Source organism: Equus przewalskii, chromosome 5 (assembly GCF_037783145.1).
Source record: "Equus przewalskii isolate Varuska chromosome 5, EquPr2, whole genome shotgun sequence".
Taxonomy (NCBI): domain Eukaryota; kingdom Metazoa; phylum Chordata; class Mammalia; order Perissodactyla; family Equidae; genus Equus; species Equus przewalskii.
The window spans coordinates 52,274,510-52,296,078 of NC_091835.1; the positions used below are offsets into that span (position 1 = coordinate 52,274,510).

A 21,569-nucleotide genomic window follows, 5' to 3' on the forward strand; every position below is an offset into this window, starting at 1 on the left:
CATATACAAAATAGAGGGAGACTGGGTTAGCTCAAGGTGACTCTTCCTCAAGCAAAAAGAAGCTTGGCAATAGATATTAGCTCAGGGTGAATCTTCCTGAGCGAAAAAATAGAAAAAAAACCCCAGGAAGAGAATTTAATTTAAAGTGGTCTCAGGTTGGTAGTAGTCCTAGGTAACTGTTGGAAATAAGTGCTTATATAAGAAATTCAGTCCAGGCAACACCAATGCCATAAGATGCCATTGATCACATGATGCATCCCAATTTCAGAGGTGTTAAATTGTGAAAAAATATCATCTCAGAATTGATGCAATATGTTGCTTCTATTAAATATAGAGATAGCCTACACATAACTCAGTGGGGGGGTGGGGGGATTAGAAAGTAAAAACAAACCTCTCTTTCTTTGACATTTTGACCAGAGCCAATTGCCTTATTTCTAGAGTCCAGTTAGGGAGTAACCCCTACATTCAGAAAATAGAGTCTGAGAGGGTGGGGGCATTTCAGGGTCTGTGCTGGTCTCATTGTCCTATCCTAGAGGATGGGAGGACATGTAGGGCTGGGGAGGAAATGGTGAGAACCAATTTCTCTAGTCCCAATGGTCCGATTCCTTCTACCTACAGGCACCTTGACTTCACCCTGCTGCGAGGCTTCTTGCCTTTTTCACTTGCCAACTTATCCACCTGCTTAGCTGTCTTTCCCTCCTCTCACAGAGCACAGCGTGGAGCAGCTCATTCAGCCAAGCAGACATTCTACGTTATGGGACACACACACATGTGCTTGCGCACACCCCCTGCCCTGGGAAGATTGGCCAATCATGTTTGTACAACTGTGAATACACTTTAATTCCTAAAATGTGGTGTTGTCCTAAAGGGGAGTTTAAATGACACCAGAGAGGAGGAGGAAGGGTAATCTGGACACATGTAAAGGGCTGGTTTGAGTGAAATACTGCAGAGGTGGCCTTTAGGCAAGCCGAGCTAGTTTGATGGCTTCAGGTGCCTGAAGGCTGGGAAAACAGTGACACCAGTACGTAAGAATGTGCCAAAAAAAATAAACTACTCAACTTCCTAGTATTTTTCCTGGTTACCCTGGTGAGGACAGGTAACTAAATAGAAATAGAATATGCTTTCAGTGTGACTTGAGATATTGATCACACAACATATTACATGCATATGTGAATCACTTTAATGCAAGATTGTGTAAATGAGGGAGCTATTTAATGCTATTTTGTTCATTGATAAGAAGATTTACTACCGAGAGTGTAGACTAGTGCCAGTTCAGACCACGCAGCAATACTGAGCAAATCCCCTGGTTGTCATTTGCCAAGTCAGTGCTGGAGTTTTATGTGCAGTCTGTTACTAGACAACAGTATGTGATTTTGGAATTCACTAAAGCAAAATAATAAAAACCCTCTTCATAGACCTGTCTCAGGTATATGTGCAATCAAACTCACCTCTAAGGCAATCAGGATCTAACCTTGGCCTTATCAGCACGATGAAATATGTAAATAGGCCAAACTCAGTTTTTGAATACATTCAGATATTTATAGATTATAATATACGATCTATAAATTGACTCAAACCATAAAACCAAGTCAAACTGTTCTAATTCAGAAAGATCTATTCAGCATCTCCATTCTATTCTTTGGACAAATGAAAACAAGCTGGGAAAAGATAGCATCAGGCTCATAAGAAGCACCAACTCAATAAATGTTATTTTCAACCTAACTTCTCCTAAAGGAGGAGTAATTACATATTTTAGTTTCAAAATGTTTCCTCCTTAGGCCATGAGTTGTCTGTCAAGTATGTGTGTGTATATATATAGGTTCATATATATGTATGTATATACATATGTATATGACATTGGATGATTTAATTAAGCAGAATAGATATTGTCAACCATCTGTATTTCTAATTTCCTGTTTGACTTCTCCATCTGGAGTTCTGCATGACACACTATGTCCCAAACCAAGATCATTATCTTGCTCACTTTCCGAACATACTGGAGATGTTATCTCCATCTGCCTGTCCTATCTCAAGAAAAACCAACAAAATTGCTCAAGCCAAAAGCTTTGGACTCATACTCAATTCTTTCTCCCCCCCTCAATATATTCAATCAGCCATTACATGTAGTCCAAATGCCTCTTGCATGCATTCTCTTCTCTTTGCAACAATATCAGTGGAGACCCTCGTTATATTTCCCCTAAACTACTGAAATAACCTCTAAATGCTCTTCCCCTGCTAGTATATTTTCTACAATACCACCAAAATTGTGTCAAGCATAGATGTAAATGGTCAGGTTCTCTGATGCCCAGGTAAGTAAGTAAAAACTCCTTAGCTTAGCTTAGGCCCTTCATGATCTGGCCTAACATGATTTTCCCTCATCATCTCTACCCATACCTCTGTGAGCTCCATAAGTAACCATAGCAGGCTTCCAGACATTTCCCAATGCCACCCAGCCTTGGTTGGTTTGTTTGTTTATATTTTAATTTTATTTTATTATAGTAAGAACACTTAACATGAGATCCACCCTCTTGATTAAGAAGTTTTAAGTGTACAATACAGTATTGTTGGCCATGGGTACAATGCTGTGCAGCAGATCTCTAGAACTTACTCTCGTTACTTAACTGAAACTTTATGCCTGTTGATTAGTAACTCCCCATGCCTCCCTTCCCCTAGCCTGGCAACCACTATTTCACATTTTGATTCAATAAATTTGATTATTCTGGATACCTCATTTGCAAACTTTGTTTCATTTGGTTGTTTCCCTCTGCCTAAAACGCCCTTTCCTCTTCTGTCCAGTGGAAAACTCCCACTTACCCTTCAAGGGTCAGATCATATGTCCTCTCTATTGTAAAATCGTTCATGACCACCTCCATCCCTTCCCTCCAGCCTCTCCCCTTCTGTGTTCACACATATCTCTATTTTACTATTGATTATATTGTTAAAGGCAAAGCTGATAGGCAATAAGTGTACACTTCAGCCATACCAGCTGCATATAGCCAGTGTCTGTCCTGATTGATTGGTCCTTGTGCAGTATAGTTATTAAACATTTTGAATGGCACTCCTGGTAATAGATGTTATTTCAGACCTATCTCTGCCATGATGCTGTGAGAAGAAGAGTGGGGACTATGTCTCTTATCCATCCTCATCCAGGGACTGATATAATGTCTGCATATAGCTGTATCCTATGCATTTGGAGAAATGAACAGTGTGTAGCTATCTAGACTTTACAGTAATTCTTTGAAAAACAGCATAACTTTTATCTAAGTAATTACTTTATGAAGTTTGCGTGATTTATACCAAAATGACCATCATGTGGCTTTTTGATGATTGAAGCTACACTATGGATTTGATAAGTTCAGGGGCCAGATATGACAGGTGGTTTGGGTAATTTCATGACTTTTCCTTCTTGAAAAGTGGGTGGAAAAAGCCTAGACTTTGGAATCAGACAAACCTAAGATTAAATTGGGAGGAATCTCTTAAAAATTATGTGATTTTGGTAGCTACTTAACCTCTCTGAGATCTATTTCCTCTTCAAAAATGGAAAATAGATACGTCCTTTACAGAGGTGTCATGAGAACTAAGTGAGATCAATGTATTCAAGGACTTAACATATAATCCTTCATAAACAGTAAGCTTTGACCTACTTGGAACTAATTTAAATTAGTAGATATACTTTCCATTTTGAATAGTGAATCTCCAAGCAGAAAGAGAGTAGGAAAAGGCAGATGAGGTGCATATTCCTGGAAGCATGGAAGCATCTTCTAGAAGCTATACATAAGCCATTGCAGTGGACAACAGGCCCTCTACTATGAGCCAATTCTGACTGAGCTGCTGAGAAATGATTGTATGGCTAGTGCTAGGGATAAATTAAGGGCTCAAGACAGCTCTTTATTTTTCAGAACAGGAACTACTGTTGTTTTATCCCTAAAGAATCTGGTTTTAAAACATCTGAATCCATTTTCAATGGAGGCATCTCTTTTGCTGATGAAATATGAGAAGCAACTAGGTAATGCAATTGGTAGGCCAACTGTCAAGATTGGTAATGTAATCAGAGTTATTCTATTTCTCTGACCCTCTGAACTCGTCAGGACTAGGAAAAGTGATTCTAAGACAAAAAGAAGTTGAATACCTCTAAATCACAAAATTTAGTAATGAAGCCAAGAAAACAAGAATTGTTCCAAATATATTACTCTTTTGATTAAATTTGATTATTCTAGGCATCTAATTCTAACATGGAAAATTGACAGGTAGGAATAATTGATATTATAAAGGGTTACATGTAGGTTAGAAAATGTATTTACTTTTATTTCCCCTTGACTTCTTTCCCTCCTCTACTTCTGTCCTATCCCCATCTGCATAAACGGATAGAAACCTGGCATCATGGGTCCCATAGCTACGAAATATGAAATGTTTCCTTACTGAGGAACAAGAAGATTATATGGTAGCTCCGTACAGATTTTCAGGATCTAACTAGGATGCTAAAGTGGCCAAAAGGAGAATTCCAGGCAAGAGCTTGGTGTGGCTTCCTCCTTTCACCTTCAAGTACTGCCTGCTTCACAATTTTTGCAGACCTAAATAGCCCGGTTCATATATTTGTGTCAACACTGGATGGTCAAGATGATGTGCAAACTTTACTTCCAAACTTATCATTTTTACAATTTAACAGTTAAGTTACATCAGCTGTTATTTTCATACCTGTTCATCAGTAATTTGCAAACAAAGACGAAACTCACCTTAGAGAAGTCTGTCTCCAAGTGACAGTCTTACTCAGAAACCTATAAGGAATCACACCAAACACTTGCTTAGAAGATTCTGTAATTAAGAATAATCTCACTGTCAGCTTCAGCAGGAACAGGTATGGGCCAAAGGAAAATCTGCATACTTCTGAAAGATTTCTTGGCATCCTTGCTCCTGCTCCCAGCCCCAACCTGGGTGCTATAAGTTAGTAGTTTTGGCCAAAGAGGTGGATGTTGTTGGCACAGAGGCCTCAGGTTACAGGCTCTCCTTGTCCTTTGAACTAAGCTCCTTTGACTTTGTGGTCTACCTTTTGGGAATCTACAGATATACATAGACTTTGGAATTTCTCCAAATTCAGAGCTGAAATAGATGCCATATATAAATGTAGCACTGTCTGAAGACTTAAAAGTGAGTCTTAGAGAGTATGGATGGGTCCTGAATCAGGATTAAATTATAGACAGGCCAGTCCTTTTAAGAGATGGGCAAACCAAAGTAGCCCGAGAAGGTATCAATGGGAGAGCCTCTCTATTATGATTTAAAAGGACTAAAACTTCTATGTGTACAGAGAGTTCCATTAATCACATTCCTTTAGAAGGTAAGGGGCTGCTGAGATTCTCTGGTAATTATTCTTTAAATGATCCAATTATAAACAAGTTCAAACTCAGTGGGATAGATCAATGAGAATACTTAAGGTATTGAGTAAGTTAACAAATGAATTCTTAAGAAACTCTTAGCTAATAGCAAATCAGTTTGGTGGTGTTCTGTTACTTGAAACATCCTTACAGAAGCACAGGGAAGGGATGGAAAAAGAAGGGTATGTTGGAGTTACCTGGGATAATGTATAGCAGTGGAGATTCAGTCTTTCTAGAATGTGGTTCTCAAACCTTAAAGGCTCCTGTTAAGAGTGCGGCTTTCCTAGGATTCTTATTCATTCTTGTATAGGAAATCTTGGATAGGGCCCAGGAATCTACTTTTTTTTTTTTTTTTAATATTTTATTTTTTTCTTTTTCTCCCCAAAGCCCCCCAGTACATAGTTGTATATTCTTTGTTGTGGGTTCTTCTAGTTGTGGCATGTGGGACGCTGCCTCAGCGTGGTTTGATGAGCAGTGCCATGTCCGCGCCCAGGATTCGAAGCAACGAAACACTGGGCCGCCTGCAGCGGAGCGCGTGAACTTAACCACTCAGCCACGGGGCCAGCCCCCCAGGAATCTACTTTTTAAACAATAATCCTACTGATTCTGATGTAAGACAGTGCAAGGACACTGCTTTGAGAAATACTCCTGAGTTTCTCTAATTGGGAAGAGAAGAAGCAATGTCCCTATTTTCAAAATGTATGTTTCCCAAGAGGGCTTCTTGCTAATGCTAGCTTTGTAGAACTTGTTCCTATGTCAGGCACTGTTTGAAGTACTCTCCATATGTTAATTCATGTGATCCTCAACAACAATCACATGAAGTATGAACTATTATTATTCTAATCTACAAATGAAGAAATGGAGGCCCAGAGAGTAGGGAGACATATAGCCAGGTTACAGTCAGAGAGAGACCAAGCAGAGGCTTTTCTTGCCTGAGTCTTAGGGCCACACTCTCTTTGGCATTTCATTGTAAAATAGGAATGATACTTGCTTTGGGAAACTGTAAGTGGGGGTCAAATAAGGCAAATGGTTTTTGGAGAAATCGGTTCCTTGCCTCTGTTTCTCAGACTGTCTTGGAAACTCCTGGGACAAATATTAAGTTCCCAATCTTCTTGCATTTAACAATCATTTACTAGAAGTCTACTATATGCCCATGTACCATATAGGTGCCTGAATTATAACAATGAGTAAGACATGACTCCGCCATCAAGAAGCTCACAGTGTAGTGGATTTCTTAAATTCTGTCTCCCAGAAGCAAGGATGCTTTAGATTAATTCTGCTTTGAGTTAACTGTTCCCCTCAAGGGTTGGAGAGAAAGAAAGGACAAGGTCATTGGGATCTATCTATGGGGCCAGGGGTACTTTCCTGCCATCATACTTATCATAATTTAATTATATTTGTGCAACTACTTGACTATTGTCTGTCTCCTCTATCAGACTATAAGCTCTATAAGGGTAAGACTCTGTTTTTATTTGTCTGTCTTTTTGTTTTTAAATCATTCTTAATGGTGAAAAAATGAAAGCTTTTCCCCTAAGATCAGTTCCCTATTAAACAGGATGTCCACTCTTGCCACTTCCATTTAACATTGTACTGGAAGTACTATCCAGGGCAATTAGACAAACAAAAGAAATAAAAGGCATCCAGATTGGAAAGGAAGAAGTAAAACTATCTCTGTTTGCAAATGACATGATTTTATATATAGAAAATCATAAGAAATTCACTAAAAAACTGTTAGAATAAATTAGTTCAACCAAGTTGCAGGATACAAGGTCAATATACAAAAATCAGTTGTATTTCTATACACTTGTGTGAGCAATCCAAAAATGAAATTAAGAAAAAAATTCTATTTACAATAGCTTCATAAAGAATAAAATATTTAGGAATACATGTAACAAAAAAGTGCAAAACATACACTATGAAAACTACAAAGCATTGTTGAAAGAAATTAAAGAAGACCTTGGAAATGGAAATAAATGGAAAGACAGCCTATGTTTATAGATTGGAGGACTTAACATTGTGAAGATGGCAATACTCCTCCAACTGATCTACACATTCAGTGCATCCCTATCAGAATCCCACCTGGTTTCCTTGTAGAAATCGGCAAATTGATCCTAAAATTCATGTGGAAACTCAAGGAACCCGGAGGAGCCAAGACAATCTTAAAAGAGAGAAAGTTGGAGGACTCACACTTTCTGATATTAAAACTTATAAAGTAAGTAGTCAAGGCAGTATAATACTAGCATAAGGATGGACATCTAGATCGATGGAGTAGAATTGAGAGTCCAGAAATACACGCTCACATTTACAGTCAATTGACTTTTGACAGGGTGCTAAAACCATTCAATGGGGAAAAAAATAGTCTTTTCAGCAAATAGTATCAGGACAACTGGACATTCACATGCAGTGGAATAAACCTGGACTCCTACCTCATGCCATATACAAAATTTAGCTCAGAATGGATAAAACACTTAAATGTAAGAGCTAAAACTATAAAATTCTTAGGAGAATATTTAGGGATAAATCTATATGACCTTGGATTAGGCAATGGATTCTTAGATATGATGCCAGAAGCATGAGCAGCAGAAGAAAAAATAGATGTTGGAATTCATCAAGATTATAAACTTTTGTGCATTGAGGGACTTTATTAAGAAAGTGAAAAGACAATCCACAGGATGGTAGGAAATATTTGCAAATCATATACCTGATAAAGGACTTGTATATGGAATATATAAAAGAATACAACCCAATTATAAAAAGATAAATAATGAGCAAAGGATCTGAATAGTCATTCAAAGAATATATACAACTGGCCAATAAGCATATGCAAATGTTCTTGTCATGGTAGTCGTTTTTCACACCCACTAGAATGGCTATTATCAAAAAGACAGATAATAACAAGTGTTGGTAAGAATGTGGAGAAATCAGAACCCTCAAACATTGCTGGTGGGAATGTAAAATGGCGAAGCCACTTTGGAAAGTAGTCTGACAGTTGCTCAAAAAGTTAAACATAGAGTTACAATTTGACCCAACAATTCTACTTTATGTATAAACCTAAGAGAAATGAAAATATATGTCCACACAAAAAGTTGTACACAAATGTTCACAGCATATCTATAGAGGCAGAAAGTAGGTTAGTTTTTAGGTTCTGAGTTAGGTTCTGGGGCTGAGGAGGTGGGAGGTATGGCTAAAGAGTATGGAGATTCTTTTGAGAATAATGAAAATGTTTTAAAATTAATTGTTGGGATGGTTGCACAACTCTGTAAATAGACTAAAAACCATTGAATAGCACACTTTAAATGGTTGAATTGTATTGCCTATAAATTATCTCTGAATACAGCTGTTACCTAATAATAATAATAATAATAATAACAACAATAATAATAATAACTGTATTCTCAGTGCTGTTAACAATGCCTGGCAGAAAACATGTGTCTGATGTGTTAAGAGAATGTCTCTTATGTATTGACTAAGAATCCTCAAGCAATGCTCATTAAGTTTTCATTTTCATGCTGAATGTGGAGTATACTTTCTTTGCACTAATCCTCAAACTTTAACATGCATAAATAAACTAGGGGAGCATGTTAAAATGCAGATTCCTGGGGCCCGCCTGGAGGTGTAGTGGTTAAATTCACATGCTCTGCTTTGGTGGCCCAGGGTTTGCAGGTTCCGATCCGGGACACAGACCTCCACACAGCTCATCAAGCTGTGCTGTGGCAGTGTCTCACATATAAAGTGGAGGAAGATTGGCACAGATGTTAGCTCAGGGCCAATCTTCCTCACACACACACACACAAAATCAGATTCCTGGGCCCCAGCACTAGACATCCTCTGCATTTTAACAAGCCCTCTTCTAAAGCACTGTGCAATTACTACTTTTAAGAAATGGCAGCATGATCCAAAGAAAGAAGCCTTCCTCTCTGGCTAGGCTGTTGGGAAGTTAGAACTATTTAAGCCTTTTTTCTTCTTGGCAATGGGTTAGGGGACAGACAAGCAGAGTCTTTCTATGTCTGATCCATGTAGGTTGCAATACAAATTCCTTTTTTAAAAAAATCAGTCTTACTTTATACATACATAAATGATGATAGGTAGTTGAGTTGCCCCAAATTGGGAACCCATTTCTGTTTTTTGGCTTGTGGATGAATTAATGAATTCATTAAACACACACATACGCACACAACACACACCCAGTCTATCAAGAGAATGGTGGGGAATGCTCAAAATGAGATCTCAATAGGCAGGAAAATTAAAACTTCACTGGTTCTCAATAAATTTCTGGAAGTAGGAAAAGGCTTCACATAAAACCACATAGCTGAAGAAAAAATTTTTTAAATACAGCAACCTAAATCAAGTATTTAAATAAGACTGTATTAATATTCTATAAGCACAGTTATGTGGGAAATCTTATCTATATTTGATTTAGGTAATTATTTTTTATAATATCGGTTAATTATAGAATTTTAGAGTTAAAAGATACTTTGAAATGCTGATTTTGAAATGCATACTAATTCCACACGTGAAAAACTTTGTTACACATAATACATATAACAAATTATTTAAATAATATAGCAAAATATTTCCAAATATCTTTAGTTGATATAGGAACACATTTATTTCTAGCCGTTTTAATCCCCTTGCTACAATTTGTCACTGTCTTATAATATCTCATTCTTAAATGTGCTCTGGATTTACTGGATCTTTTTCATTCCCAGTGATTCAACTCTGATATTTAGTCCTTATTAACTCATAGCTGGTTTGGTGAACCAGCGTCTGCTGGCAGAGGGTGTGACAATGCAGAGGCAATGTTGCATCTGGAAAGAGGCTGGGGAGGCTGGGCAGAGAGAGCAAAGGTAGGGGTGGGTGTGAGAGGGTTGGAGACAAGTGAGAACTGACAGAAAGGCCAGCTCCTCAGGGACTTATGGATCATGGGAAGGACCTTGGCTTTTACTCTGAGAGAGAAGGAAGGTCATTGGAGGGCTTTGAGCAGAGGAGTGACAGGATCTGACTTCGGTTGTAAGAAGGCCCCTCTGTATTGAAAATAACCGGAGGAGAGTAAGAAGCAGAGAGCTCAGGGAAGAGGAGACAGTTGCCATCATCCAGGGAGAGCTGATGGCACTGGGCACCACCATGGTAGTAGTGGAGGTGATGAGATGCGGTCAGGTTCTGGATGTAGCATGAAGAAAGTTGGCAGAATTTGCTAGTAGATTAGATGTGAGGTGTGAGAGAAAGAGAGAAGACAAGATGCTTCAGGGATTTAGGCCTGAGCCACTAGAGGATTTAAGTGGCCAGTTTACTGACCTGTATCTATATATTTATACGTATATACATACCTATATATATATATATATAATGTATGCAACATATTCATGATTTTTCTCAGAGTGCAATTGAAACAATCAGAAATTAATTGTGTGAGAGAGGCTAACTGGTTTACCCAAGGTTACCTTGCTAGCAAGAAACAAGCTTGGCTTTGAGTATCACTCAGTGTCACCACTGAGCCTGTCCTCTTTGCCCTAGAGCACATAGCTCCTGCACACATCTCAAGTTTTGGGTCAGCAAAAGTGCTATACGGTGTTTTGGATTTTAAGAATTCACAGATTTTACATCATCAAAGATATTTTATAGACCTAATCAGGAGCGCAGTGTTCTGGTGTTATCAGCTGTAATCTCGAATTCCAGGTCCCACATCCTGCAAATGTGCCGAAATGTAATGCTCTGACAGTGAGTAAAGAAATTTGGTTTTTAAGGTCTGTTTGCCATATGCAAAGAATGATTAATTTAAAGCTACAATTGACAGGATCAAAAATTATTTAGGAAGTGGAAGAACATAAAACTGAGACTTCCAAGTTGATTGTATCATCATTGTCTTAGTTTGTTTTCTTTTGGCCACCTGGAGGATATACATTTTCACCCTAGACTGGGATCTAATACTTATTCCGTAAGGAATATTTTTCTTTGGCTGAGAAATGCAAATTTGGTGCTAGATATGAGTTCTAAAATGTTACATTTCTATCAGATTTCCAAACTTTCTTGTATCAAAAGAAAAACTAGTTGAAACACTTTCCAAGTAAAATGGATTATACCTGCTGAAAGTATTACTGGTTCTCATTTAAGTTGCTGATTTTGTAAAAAGAGTCTGACCTTGAGGACAGCTGCCAGTTGGCACAGAACACAATAGAGATGAGAAGAGAGACGGGGCCAAAGCAAACACCTGAGTCTACCAGTTGTGTCCCGTGGACTCTTTCATGAATCCATAAGGCATTTGGAGTCTTGGATTTGAACATTCTTTCCAAAAGGCTCATCTTCAGCAAACTTGCTGCTAGTCTAGATTGACTGGCATTTTAAAAACCTGGCAGCGTCCTTGGGTCCTGCTTGTTAAGACTTGCAAAATCCTATGAACTCAGGCTGCAATCTTCAGCTGAATTTGGATATAGGAAATTAGCAATTACAAAGTGTTCTTTCTGCCAAAAGTCACATGCCGCCACCGTTACTTTGCTCTGTGATGAAACAGGTCATTTTAATCCTTTGTAGTAGGTGGAACAATGTGTACTTGACCAACCAAAAGGGAAAATACTTCTTAATTCAAGGGAGATATTTTCAGCTACCACATGTAGGCTTTTGTACATAATAGGAAAAGTAATCTTTTTCCCCCCAAGTAAAACCTTTTAAAGTAATCTTGAAAGGCAATTGGCAAAAACCCCTCCACTTTAATAAGAGACTTTGTAAATTTGCCAAACTTTAATACCACCAGACCACACTAAACTAGGTTTCCAACAGCCCAGTGAAAAGAAATGTGAAGCAATGAGACAGGAAATTATGTTTACTTGAACTTTAAGGTATTGCTTCAATTACTTTTTTCCATTGGCAAGGAATGTGTGGCTGGAGTCACACAAGGTTGTTTACTTCATGTTGTTGATGAGCATGGGTTATTGGTCTAATTAGTGAATCAAATAATTCTATAGCTGATGAGACCTTGGACGTTATCAAGTGCGGCGTTCTTATTTTCCAGATGAGGAAGCTAAGATCCAGAGGATGAACTTACTTGCCCTCAGTCATTCTTCCAGTTGGTGACAGTCAAGTCTGGAAGTTTTCCTATCTCACTGTCGTGAACAGAAGGAAAAGGCCAGCATTTTATGTTATTTGGATACTGGTATCTCCCCTTCTGCTTGTAAGTAAAATCAGAACATTTGGAGGAAGCTCTGGGGAAAGGGTAAGGTCAAAGGCAAAAAGACTTTATACAGTAAAAATACTATTTTGATTTTTTTCTTGTTTTTGTTTTTTTCCTTCCATCTGTTTTATGATGGTGAAAATTCTCCATGGTGCTACCTCTGTTCTCAGTCACTCAAGCCAGAAACCAAGAGCCATCACCCCGTCCACTAGATCACCAACTCTTAAACCATTCTGCTTCCCAAACAGCTCTCAGATCTTGCCTTCACTCTCCATCCTCACAAACACTGCCTTACCACCGTCCTTGTCATCTCTCACTACAGTACTGCAGTTGTCTTTTTGTTGGTCTTCTCTCTTCCAATGTCTTATTTCTCAGTGGCAAAAACTGCCGGTTGTCCTCCATTTCCATTTTTTTCTGGCACACTTCCCTGCTTGCCCTGCAGCTGGGTGTGACCATGTGACTAAGTTCTGGCCAATGGGAGGAGGGAGAAGAGTCATGTGGCAGTTTCTGGAGATCTTAAAAAGACGGTTAGTGGGCACATTCTGCTCTCTTTTACAGTGTCCCTTCTTTTTTATTTATTTTATTTTATTTTTTGTGAGGAAGGTTGGCACTGAGCTAACATCTCTTGCCAATCTTCCTCTTTCTGCTTGAGGGAGATTGTCCTTGATCTAACATCTGTGCCAATCTTCCTCTCTTTTGAATGTGGGATGCTGCCACAGCATGGCTTGATGAGCAGTGTGTAAGTCCATGCCGAGGATCCAAACCCACGAACCTCCAGCTGCAGAAGCAGAGTGCGTGAACTTAACCATTGTGCCACTGGGCTGGCCCCTACTGTATCCCTTCTTAACCTTGCTGTATGGAATGTGAATACTGTTATCTTGGACATTAGATTGGGGTCACGTATGAGAGCAACATTATAGGAAGAGACTGAGTCTTTGACCAGGAGCTTCTGATGCCATATCAGCCCTCAACTGGATCTCTGGACTACTTTTTTGAAGCAGTGTTATTTTGGGTTACTGTCAATCAAGCCAATCCTAATACTATACAGCTGACCACCTAAATTCCACAATATATTGAAGGTAACATTTCTGAAACACAGATTTGATCATGTCCCCATACTTAAATGGCTTCCTATTGCTTATCGAATAAAGTTCAAATTCCTTGACTAGCCCTCCAGGGCCCTTTGTGATCTGACCTTGAACTTTCTCTGGAGCCTCATCTCTTTTCACGCTTCCCCTTTGTGCTTAAAGCTCCAGCGATACTGACTCACACGTAGTTCACTGAACTCCAGGCTTTTGCCCATCCTGTTTTCCCTGGCTGAGAAATTTCTACTTATCCTTTTAAAGTCAGTTTGGATGCTTCCTCCTCCTGTAGCATCTTCCTCTAACCCCCGGAACTCTAACTGAGTTAATTCTTCTCTCTTCTATGTGACGTTCATCTCGTTCTTGCTTCTGTTGTTACTCTCATGCTACATGGTAATTATTTGTCTATATGTATGTATTCTTGCCTGGACCATGAACCCACTGAAGAAGAAATCATTTCTTTTTTTCTCTTTCTTTTTTTTCATCCTTTCTTCCTTTTTTATGATTGGGGGAGAGGATATTGCTTAGGCCCTCAATAATTGTTTGTTGAACTGAACTAATTTGAATTGAACTCTGAGGGTGTCTTAGGAAAGAGAGTTGGAGAACAAGAAAACTAGGTAAAAACCAATAAAGTTCTTTTTTGAAAAATTAGTTTATCTATTTATAATTGGCAATATAATTGAGTCCTAATTATTAGTGTTTACTAAGCACTGTAAACTTGGGCTTGGGCAGCAAATTTGAATATTTATAACTTATCTGGTTATTTCATATTATATTTCCATGAATCCAGAAGACTAGAGTCCTTCTAAGATATATATTTAGGCTACTGGTATTGAAGAGAAAAGAATATCAAACAACTGGCCATGTCTCAGAGGTAGTAGATGTGAGGTGTGGGTGTATTAGAGTTAATTCATGATTATACCAAACATAAAATAAAATGTTCAGGAATAAGGTAGCAATAAAATGAAAATAAATCTGCTACCATAGGAACTAACTAGTAACATAGTGAAACCTCCTGACTCATCTGGAATTAACAGAGAGAGATTTGTAAATTGTGGTAAAATGAAAGATATAAATGGATTTAGATGAGTATTATTTTGTTTTACATTTATTTAAATTTCAACTCAGCCAATCCAGTGTAAATTTGAACTATAGGCAAAGCTGTAGGACTAAAGTAAGATGGACCCCAAATCCTGGACCCTTGGAGATGGGATATGAGATCAGGCTAAGTGTCACAAAGATAATGTTGATCTAAAGAAGCAAAACCTAAAAGAATAAAAAAGGTAAACTATATTGCTTAGGGATGCATACGTTGATGATAAACTATCAAAAAAAACAAGGAAATGATTCTCAGAAATATCAAGATAATGGTTCTCTCTGGAGCAAAAGATGGGGTTGAATTAGAGGGAGACACATGTTGGGTTTCTAGCGTTCTGGAAAGGTTTATTTCTTGACATAGGTTGCATTTACACATGTATTTCCTTGAAATTATTCATTAAATTGTACAGAGATGATTCATGTGTTTTTGTTTGTATAGCATATCTCACAATTAAAAAAGGAGGAAAGCCTGCATATCAATAAGTAAAAGTGAAACATTCCAATAGGAAAATGGGCAAAAAATCAGAAGACAATGGTCATTAAACATAAAAACTATGTTCAACGTCATTACTAATCATGGACATACAAATTAAAAATGCAGTGAGATACCATTTAATACCCACCCAATGTGCTTAAAAAGTATGACAGTATCAAGTCTTGGTGATGCTGTAGAGGGACGGCATCTTCTATATGCTGCTGGAAACCAAAGCTTAAAACTACTGGGGCATTGTCTAGCAGAGCCGAAGACGTGTATACCCCAAACCTAGCGATTACTGGCCAAGATACATGTACAAGGATGTTCATAGCAAGATCATTTATAACAGCAAAGTTCTGGAGACAAACTAATTGTCCATTAATAGGAGAAAGAATAACATTTCCGTTCTACAATAGTCAGAAATAGATTAGCTAAAGTTACACACATTTACATGAAGGAATCTCATAAACATGTTAAGGAAAACAAGTCACTGGAAAAAAGTATGATGTCTTTTACATAAAATTAAAAACTCACAACATTATACACACACACACATGTGCATGTTAAGGATATGTACATAAGCGGTAAAATTTTGCAAGGAACAGATAAACACAAAACTCGTGGTAATGGTTGAAGGTGGCTCTTAGGGGCTGCGATTGGGAATGGACACACAGGTCACTTCAAAATGTTAATGTTCTGTTTCTCAAGCTGGCTGGTAGATATGTTTGTTCATTTTACTTATTTTTAAATTGCATAGACTTTTACATATACTTTTTTGAATATATTTCACTTTATAAAATTTTTGCATTAAATAAATAATTTGATTATTGTTTTGATGTTCCAGGTACCAGCCAAGTTTCCAGGAAGGGATTATGATGTTTACAATCTTGATGGCAGGAAGATTCTACGTGGAATAATTATTAAAAAAATACTTTCTAATCTACAAATTAGAGAGTGTAGAGGGCATAAAGGAATTATTGAGTGTGCAGCTGCCCCACACCTGCCCACTCTGTGGGTCCCTGCCCTGGCAGAAGGGGAATATAGTACAGCTCTGCCTGAAGCAGCCACCACTTGTCCTACCATGTTACTACAGAGAGCCGGTGCATTTGTGGGGATTAAAACCCCCGAGAAGATTGAATTCTCCTGCGAAACAAAACCAATGCCTTTCGAACACAAGATACAAGGTTACAAGAAAAGAAAATCAATATTTAATCATCAGTCCTCATGCTCTACTCTTGCTGAAAATCAAGTTAATTCTTTCTTAAATGATCTGTCAGCTTGTTAATGCCTACACCATAACGTTAGAAAGCATGTTTGAGGTAATAATGTCAGAAAGTTTGATTATTCCTAACCATGTTCTTTTTATATCTAGAAATTTAATTAATCAATAATACCAGAAAGAAGGGAGAGGGGGCCGTATTAAATTTTAATATCTTTTAGCCTCTTCAACAGTCTATCAGAAAAGTATGAAGTCAGACTCGTAACTGGGCAGCAGCACATGGGTTGCAACTTGTTAATCCTAAATTTTTCTTTCTCTAGGGCATGCATCCAACTGGAAAAGAAAATACCCACAACTTTCTTGCTGACTGCTTTTGGACCACATTCTAACTTTCTCCCGTTTAGGCTGAGAGTGAGGGGGAAGTCAAAGCTTAGAGGGGCAAGATGGCAGAAAGCATGAGATGTGTCTAGAGGGAAATCAGTGAGTTTTGTTCATTCCTGAGGGGCCTTCATGATCAGGGAGTTGCAGGACTTCCTCTTCTCGGCAGTGTCACATTTGCCTCAGACCCTCAAGGAAGAGCTTTGTCTCAGGCCTTTCCTAAGGGGCTTTTAGTGGCTGACAGTCAAAAGGTTCAGAAGATTGTTTCCTAAGAAGTACCAAAAGTAAACGACACTTACGACCTGATGGAACTGCCTCACTAACCTCCCATATATTTGGATTTTCCTGAAGGCCAAAGTGATGCCTTTCAACTTCTCGTTTGGCTTTTAGTCTTCCTAAATTTGAGTCGCTTGAGAGCTGAACACAGATGGGGAAGAAGAAAGGGGAAAAAAAGCAGCTAACAAATAAAGGATTCAGGCTCAATTTTCAATGCAACTTGCTCTGTTTTTTTTTTTTTTCCTTGTTTTATCTAACCTAGGCTACAGCCTTGCCTTTCTTCTGAAATTTGGACAACACAAGTTTCTATAAATTCACTCTGAGAAACATCTGGACTCTTGGCAGCAATTTGCCAAACAGACATCAGCACCAATGGAAATGTTCTGTATTGCTATAAAGAGCAGAAAGAAATGGTAGAGATAAATGAGTGGTAAAAACTTCTGATGTATCACAATAAGATGTTCCCTTTCTTAAGTCTTGCCGGAGTTCACTGTTTACTTTTCTTGATGTTCTTAATTATACAAACTTTAACTTTGTGGAGCTCTGATTTGGTATCACTTAATTTCATAAAAATATAACCAGATGTGCAATTCTTTTAATGTTCAAAATTCTATCAGGAACATGTGTTGAATATCTCAGTAGGAACATTGCAGAAGTTCTTGAAAAATAAAGTTGCCGACTTTTCAAAATCAGATTTTAAAAACTTTCCAACAAAATGTTTAAACACATCAGTATATCTGACTCCTTGTGTTCGCAGTCAATATGGGGACAAAGAGGTCTTTTGTATATTCACTATTGAATAAGTTCTAGAACCAGATTCACAGACTTTTCTTTTTAAGTTGGAAGGCTCCTTAGAGATGACTTAGTCTAGTCTTTTAATTCTAAAGAAAATGAAATATATGTTGAATGAATAAAGAAAGGAATTCCATTATACTAGGCTCATAGAAGATATAACAATATAACAGTAATTCTTGCCTCAAGAAGTTGACATCCTATTAGGTAAAATGAGAAAGATACAGAAATAAAATGAGCAAGAATATTAAATGCCTTAAAATGAATAAATGAATTACTGAGGTAGAGTAGAAGAACGTTCGTGTATTCATGGTGGTGTCTGGGGTGGGAGGAGGGAAATTTTCCTAGGAAAGGTAACATATAACTTGGCCATTGAAAAATGGATAAGATTTTGACAGGAGAAACTGTAAGTGAAGGAAATTGCAAATAGGGAATAGCATGGATATGTATGAAAATTGAGAGGGAAAACTGGAAAAGTGGGTTGGTCGCTAGCCTAAGAAAGAGCTACAGAAACTAAGAACTGCATGACTGAAGAGAATTATATTCTTGATCAACCCTATAACATTCTCACCAATGCATCCAGTTTAAAAAACAACCTCTGGTAACAGAGAATCTACCACCTCTTGAGAGTTTCTGTCCCAACGTTGTTTAGTTCTGTTTTCTCTTTATATTGAGCTAAAGTAATTTTTCTTATAGTTTCCATTTATTTGTTCAAGTTCTACCTCTCATGGCCACCTGGAACAAAAGAAGTCCTTTTCCAAATGGGATTTATTCAAATATTGAAGTCAGCTATTTTTTTTTATTGTTATTCTTATGGCCGAAATATCTCCATTTCTTTACCCACTCACTATGTGACCTGGTCGTGGATCTTCCCCATCCTGGTCACTGTGCTCTGATTGATCTCTGTGTTTCTTACATCTCCCTTTAGCTGAAGCACCTCTATTGGACACAATTCTGATGGCATTAAGGTGCAGTGGAGCAGTCTACTACTCCTCTTTTATTCTGGACATCACAGTGTAACTGATGCAGTTTAAGGCCACCATCGTTTGGATTTAGTTTAGTGGGCGATGCAAGGCCGTCAAAGGTTTTTGAGCACAGGCTAAGAGCTGGCAGTGGCTACGGTTGGATTGAAGAAAAGAGAATGAAGGCAGGGGGGCGATTATTAGGAAACTAGGGTAATGGTCCAGGAAAAAGGCTATGTAAGGCTGAATTAAAGTGGTGATTGTGCAAATGAGATAGTGACTGATGTGAGGGGTATAGGGAACAGATGCCATGGGCTTGGCATCTGATTGGATGGGGGAGAGGGAAAAGCTACAGATACTTCCAAGTCTTTTAGTTTGGATAGGGAAAATGGTGGTCTCATTAATCAGATATAAGGAGACAGTCTCAAGGCACAACTGACTTCAGGGGAAGATGTTGAGTTTGGTTTTGGACATAAGAAATTTGAGATGGCAGCAGATGTTAAGACTGGAGGAAAACTGGGAAGCCACCTTCCTTTAGCAGTCAAAACTGTGGGAGTGGGTAAGATCCTCAAAGTAATGTCTTTAAAGAGAGAATAGAACCTTGAGAAACACCTACTTTTCTGGGCTTGCAGTAGTAGAAGAAGCAGAGAAGGAGAGTGAAGAGAACCAGTATGATGCAGCATAGAGATGTCAAGGGAGGGATAAAATTTTATCATTAAATGTCAGGGAAGTCAAGGAGAATAAAAACGGAGGCAAAGCTATCACATTTGCTGATTAAGAATGCATATTACTAAGGGGAAATTTTAGTGAGGTATCAGGGACAGAGATTCTATAAGATGTTAGGATACAGGTAGGTCCTGAGGAAGAGGAGAACACAAAGGTAAATGAGTTAGAAAACATTGTCAATCAAGTTAAGGAGAAGATTAACAAGATCAAAGGAAGGTGTTTGATTGTTCTGGTGGTGGTGGGAGAGGATTGCTTTGTTTTGTTTAGGATGGGGAAACCTGAGCAAAGGCAGCGAAAGGATACAGTGAAGAGGGCGGAACTGAGAAGAAGGAAATAAGTGCATCTGGAACCCTTGACTATGTAGGTGTGTTAAGATAGTTCAGTATAAGCCCATCCATCATGTCACTCAAACACAATGGTTTGGCTGTAGCATTCAAGTATTCCATTTAAGAACATTTATAGTATATTACCATAAAAAAGAAAAATTTAATGAAAAAAAAAACCCAGAATATGATTGAGAGATAAAGGACTGCCTTTCCTGCCTCCCTCTCTATTAGTCTCTGCCTCTGTCTGTCTCTCTGTCAATCTCTGTCTCTATCTCTGTCTCTCTCTCTCTCTCACACACACGCCCAACCACACACACACACACACACACACACACACAGAGCCATGGGCACTTCCAAAATATTTCTTTGACTCCATTTTTCCAGCAGGTGGTTTGATGAGCCAAGTTAACTACATATTTACCATGGAATTATTTCACCCAGGCAGGTAAATTAAGTAAAATGCCAGCATTTTCAGTGCTCAAGCCTGATTCTAGGTCCTCAGAGAGTAAGAGCTTTGCATTCAAAAAGTAGACTAGAAGGGGACTAAATTATAAATTTTAAAAATGTATAAACCATAAATTATAATTTTATGCCAATTTGATTTCTTATTTAAATGGTTCTTTATAAATTTGAATTTCCTTTGCTTACCATTTTGGCTGTTTTTTTCCTTTATTATGTGTGGGAGAATTAAAGAGTCAATGTCTATCAATCAAAGATTTTTTCCTTGAAACAGCAAAACTTCAGTTCACGGGTAGAGAGTGCTTATTAAGCTTGTTTTAGCAATTTAGGCTTTAACATAATTGTACCTATTCAAATGTTTTTATGTGTGTTCAATAAAGTAGAGCTTTTCCTTCCACTGCTAACCGTGAAAATAAGAAAAATACTGTGGCATTCGATAGAGACATAGCAAAATTAGATTTTTTGAGAGAAATGCAAATATTTATTGTTAAAATAAATGAATAAACTGCCTGAAAAAAGTATTTCATTCCCTATAATTAACCAGCTCTATCTGAGGTCTCTGAGGTCCCTGACACACACACGCGTGTGCACACACACATACACACACACACACACACGCATTGTCAGCAGTACTGAACAACTATTAATAATTCCTGGAAGACACAGTGGGTTTCACACTTCTGGGCTTTGGACAGTTTTTCTCCCTTTGCCTATAATGCTTTCTAGTTGGTATCTGCCTGACAAATTCATCCTGCTATTCAAGACTTAGCTCAAGCAATTCCATGTCTAGGAAACCTTTGCCGAGTCACTCAGGCAAAATAAGCTCTAATATATCTTATACATTCCTTGACTGCCATGGATGCTTGTTGTATGCCCAGTACCTTGCACGGTGCCTACCACACACAGGAGCTCCAAAATGTTTGTTGGCCAAATGAAGGAAGCACTGATGAATCTATCTGGATGTAGAGAAATGGAAAAGGGAGCCAGAGGCCTGGAGTGACTTTTTATTTGAAAGAAAAAGGAGACCCCTATATGAACAATTGAAAGGATATCATGTGTAGTAGACTGAATAATGGCCACCAAAGATATCCAGGTACTAATCCTTGGAACCTGTGAATTCATTGGCAAAAGGGATTTTACAGATGTGATTAAATTAAGGATCTTGAGATGGGGCAATTATCTTAGATTATCTGGGTGGGCCCAAGGATGTAATCGCAAAGTCCTTGTAAGAAGGAGCTAGAG

The 21,569-nt window shown here is 38.2% G+C and overlaps 1 protein-coding gene across 21 annotated transcripts in view; it reads right to left on the minus strand.

The window, feature by feature from the left end:
• Positions 1-21,569, minus strand: part of LMNTD1 (lamin tail domain containing 1) — a 369,630-nt gene that overhangs the window by 56,197 nt on the left and 291,864 nt on the right. For 2 of the 21 annotated variants that reach the window (XM_070619360.1, XM_070619361.1), the window contains one exon: positions 4,734-4,775. The exons of the other annotated variants lie outside the window; for them this stretch is intronic. The gene's annotated coding sequence lies outside the window, so the exon portion shown is untranslated. The remainder of the gene's footprint in view (positions 1-4,733; positions 4,776-21,569) is intronic. 21 annotated transcript variants of the gene reach the window in all.